General features: G+C 40.3%; 1 long non-coding RNA gene across 1 annotated transcript; it reads left to right on the top strand.

The window, feature by feature from the left end:
- Positions 1–571: 571 nt before the first annotated feature.
- LOC138294177 (uncharacterized) lies at positions 572–3714 on the top strand. Its single transcript, XR_011203244.1, has 2 exons — positions 572–799; positions 2830–3714. It is a non-coding gene; the product is annotated as an uncharacterized lncRNA (long non-coding RNA).
- Positions 3715–4977: the final 1263 nt, after the last annotated feature.

Here is a 4977-nt window from a genome sequence, read left to right as displayed (position 1 = left end):
AGAATAACTGGTCTGAAGTACCATGAGCCTGAAAAGCATAGGACTCCGTATATTATTCCTCACAGTAACATCTATACAAGCCTTCAGAAAGGAGAATGGCCTATACTTTTTCATAGTGAGTGAAAAGGCTTTCAAAGGCTTACAGTGAAAGTGCTTAAGGAGATGGCTCCCTTGCCCCAAGCACCTTGGAGCACTGATTCGGTTCCCTGGAAAAACCAATAGAGCCTGAGACCCTTGGCACTTTGGTGTTAGGAATGAGCACCCTCTTGTGCATAAGAGAATATACCATATGGTATTTTGCTGCATGAGCGGAGACCTTATGTTCATATCAGGGTGGCCACGCAAAGAGTAGCGAGGCGGATTTTCACAGAAGCATGCAGATTTTCAAGCAAAATTCGCCACATTTTATAAATAGTGATTCAGGGAAATATTTCCCAAACACTTTCCACGCTAAAAATGTCAAAGAAATGAGCCATGGATTCGAACGCTTCTCCCTCAGTTCATGGAAATCTTTTACCTCCTTCTCCTCCCCTGACATGCTTCAGTTCCAAAAACATCAAACCATTGTTTTAACTGAAGTATTACCCGGAATGGATGATTAATAACCCCCTGGGGCCTGCCTAATGTGAACGTGGCCTGACCTGTTTGATGCGGAGGCGTGAATTCCTATCTGCATTTTATCAGGCCACCATAGTCAATGAGCCATCGGCGGAGAACACAGGTGTTGATTTTTTACCACTGACTTCTCTAATCAAGAAACACAAGAACTGCAAAGGCGCACCGGTCAGATGTACTAAAGGTGAGGAGTTTAAAGAATGCCCCGTGAGGGATTTGAAGCAGCACATACAGGTATAATCGAAATGAGTCGTATCCATTTCATGTTTATAAAAAATGTTGTGGCCTCTGGATTGGTATTCTCTATGTTTTGACTGTCTCTGCTCCTCTAAAATGATTCGAGGCACATCTGTCCGCACCGTCTGTCAATAGCGTTACTGTTTTCAGTTAGCCACCTATATTAATACATAATGCACTTTGATAATCTTCTAAAGCTGATCGTGCAAACGAGTGACTACCTGCACGTGTATGCATCATCATTCTTTTTTTTAGTGGTGGTGTGGGATTTAGAGATGCTGCTCCACATCAGCAAATCGGCATCTTTTTCATTTAGCCAATGTGAAGCAGAATCAGGAGTGATAACTTAATATATCATCTTTTAACGTATTAAGCAAACTTTCACCAGTTCGTGCCCTTAGACATCACTACTACATCCATTTCCAAAACATCACTCCTGATTAGATTCATACAGGAAAGAGTGCCACCATGGTCACTGCCAGCAACTCCTCCCTACTACAGTCCTGAAAAGAGGGGAGTTATCCCACACGCTTCCACTTCGGTTGACAGAGATCAAATTTTATTAATACATCAGTGCCATTAAAGTTTGCATAAGGCCACTTGCAAACCTTTACTTTAAAAAGTCTAACAGAGAAGTTAACATAGAAATGTAAAATGTGAACATATGGTGGACAATCTGACTGTCATTTGTATCTTGGCATTACATTTCACATGAAAGGTATTGTGCATTTATATTTAATTATATCTATAATTATAGAATTATTGACATGGCATAATGCAAAAGTATTTTACTAGATGAATATTAGAAGTGAAATATTAAATAAAAATGAACTAACCATACCTATATTGAGTTAAGTGAATTTTATTAATGTGAGTTACATGTGTGCAGAAAAATAAATGCATGTTTAAATTGTGTTCTAATAATGTCGTAATCAAAGTTTGCAATAAAATTATTTGCTTTCCTGCACAGTCATAGGGCTATATGTGTGACTGAGCCTGTGTACTGAAGCCAGTGGGTCCACATTGGGATAACCATTGCTGGCATAGAACAAGATGGAGAATTTGGCATCTGTTCCAGAGAGTGGATGTGGATTGTTTGTATTCATGTGGCTGGGATGTGGAGATCCAGACACTGAAGTGAGAAGGACGAAGACAGAGCTATTTTTAGAAATTCCAGGAGGACTTTTGTTAGCAAGGAGCTGCTGCTTAGTCTGCCTCAGTACTGCCATTTGGTTAATGGTACAGGTGAGAGGAGGGACTTGCGGTTTTTGTTATGCAAGGTGAAGACAATGCTAGGTTAGGCTTGCCCCACTGATTACTTCTTCAGTTGGGCTGATCACACCCAATTCGAGAAACCTCACACTTCACTGTGCCTGTGTGGTGGGTGCTCCAGTTTGGAGGCGTGCCCAGTGATACTTGCTGTAAGAAACATCACTTTTAAATAAGGCTGCATTTGGAACCCCCCCAAACTGGTTCTGAATTTTTAGACAGTGGATCCACATCCCCGTCCACAGGCTTTGTATAAAAGAGAGACCAAAATCACCCAATTTAGTTCCAGTTCCAAACCCCTCGAGACCATGGAAGGGAGCGCTCATCAAGATAGCCCAAACTATTATACCCATGTTCTTAATCATGGGTTGCAGTTTGAGTTCCTAGGCATTCTGATTTCACGATCACCATCCAGGATACACCTCTACTCTCCCCTTGGGGCGATTCACAGACAAAAAAAACAAGATGGAGGGAAATGTTTGGCACATTCCTTTATAAATACTACATATGGCTTTGTGTAACATTCCATTTCATCATCCTTATTTTGTCTCTGCCAGTAGGAAAAGGGGCCTGGTCCAAATGAATGATACTTTTATATGTGATTGTTTTATTGGCGTGTGCAAGAACTGTGTGTGTTTAGAAGTTGCGAACCTGTTGATCTCAATTTCACGTTTTTAAGTTAACTCAATATTGTTATCTTTTTTTCAGAAGTAATTCTCAATACCAGTGATGTAGAACAAAAAGCTGAAACTGTGACTGCAATGATCTTTGAAAGCTGTTGGAGATAAAACCACCAAATGAGAGCCATGTATTTTTTGCTGTTCCATTGCATGTTCTTCCTATAACTTATGTATATTACCAAAAGGGCAAATAAGGAGAGTTAACAGAGAACCATATTGTATTCCTAGCATCTAATACTTAAACAAATGTATAATGTATATATGTTTATCTGGAATATTGTGGATTAGCCACATCCGATTCCCTGACCCGGCCCGACAGGAAACCTGCTCCTGTTTGTAAAGGAACTCTCACCTTGACTTATTCCTACTGTTCATTTTTGTGTCTTACATGTCAAGGTTGTGTCTATGTATAGGTCATACACAAACAGTTGCTTGTGATGGCCTGCGTGGAGGAGTGTTGCTTATAAAAGAGTCCATAGATTTGTGATAAAACTAGGTGACCGGGAAAAAAGGACATAATATTGTCATTATATATATATATATATATATATATATGTATATATATATATATCACTTACTACTCATTATGAGGCGATAAAGTGCCTTACACTGTTCCGGAGCCCACGGCTACTGGGATTAGTCTTGTGCTCTCAAAGAACCATTCCATGCATTTACTACAGTTCATTTGTGATAGAATAAATTAATAGGAGTTAGGTGAGATCATTAGTGGGAGCTATTTGCTGACGAATCCCAAATACCTTGAGAGGGTGCTCGCTTTCATGATATTAACTGAATTAGATTTGAATGGGATCTTTTCTTTCATTATGCTCTGTATTAACTGCTTGATTCATTATGGTGCTTCCATGTGTGACATGGCAGAATTGTACATTTTAAATAAAAAATATAAAAGAAATGTGTTCATTCACTTTTTCAATGAAAGAAAAAAGTGTAAAAAGATCAAAAATATCTTCCTGGCTTTATCTCACTCCTGCAGGTTCTTTCCCATCTCTCCTTTCTCCTTTTAACACTGCATTCCTATCCTTTTGTCCCTCCTTCTTTGTCCCTTTTCTTCCTTTCTCACTGTTCTGGTCAGTATGATGACTAAATACAAGTCCTGCTCTCACAAGTGAGTGCCAGCTGTAACCACTGGCACAAATTAAGTACCAATATACAAAGGTCTTTGCATCAAAAACTTATCTTGCACGCCTTCCTGAGCGTGACACAACCTGCAACACTTCCATAGTGTGGTGTAGACCTCTCTCCTGGTTCAGCAAGTGTTGTTCAGACACTCACCAAACACTAAGGAGCAAGGACCTCTTGACATTCTGCTTATGTACGGGTGCTCACTGCACACCCAGGTCTCATTTACAGCTAATCTGTAAATTTCATTCCCGCTCACCCCTTCGCCCCCAAAATGTAGCCTTTTCCCTTTTGTAACTTCACAATACTTTCTTCTTATATACTCTATTTTTCCCAAACACTTTAACAACTGGAATGGGACCTAAGACATCCATGTCTATAGCTCTTTCTGACATCTAGATATGATGCACTGTACCATGTACACTTAATGAGTACAAATGCAACTAGGGCTTCAGATCCACAGGTGAACACAATCTGAGGGAGCAACCAAAAGCTGCTTCTCTGTATGAATGGCTCCCATTATAACTCATTCTCTTCTTTGTTGAGGAGTTGGAATTTGCCTCACTTTTCTGAACAGGTGAGAGAGAGACAAGGCAGAAGGGAGAAGGATCTAGGGATATGACCATGGTAAAGGGTATCAGCACACTCTAACCCTTTTTCAGCTGTGCACAATCTTGCAGCACTTCTCCTTATATTCATGCCTACAGCTCTTATGAGCCACCCAGCTCTGTTGCAGGCTCCCTTCATGCAACAAAGATCAACAAGGTAGTGCATTCCACCTTAGACACAACCACTAGCAGAGTTTATTGACACATATACCTCCAGATCTTACTATGTGCTCTTTTGTCCCTTCCAATTCTAGCTTTAGCGTTCAACCACATCTCACATTGTATACTGCAAATGAAGTACTGTTGCACAATGGAACCTGTATATGACTCCACTACACCCCAGCTTTGCCACCACTTCATTCTTTCACCTTACCCTGAACCTCAGGAAGTTTGTGGAAAACAGGGACAGGCTCACTAGATATGTTGTC

Source organism: Pleurodeles waltl, chromosome 4_2, assembly GCF_031143425.1.
Source record: "Pleurodeles waltl isolate 20211129_DDA chromosome 4_2, aPleWal1.hap1.20221129, whole genome shotgun sequence".
In the NCBI taxonomy this organism is placed as follows: domain Eukaryota; kingdom Metazoa; phylum Chordata; class Amphibia; order Caudata; family Salamandridae; genus Pleurodeles; species Pleurodeles waltl.
The sequence above is the reverse complement of the archived record's forward strand: the minus strand, read 5'-3'. Positions and strand labels throughout refer to the sequence as shown.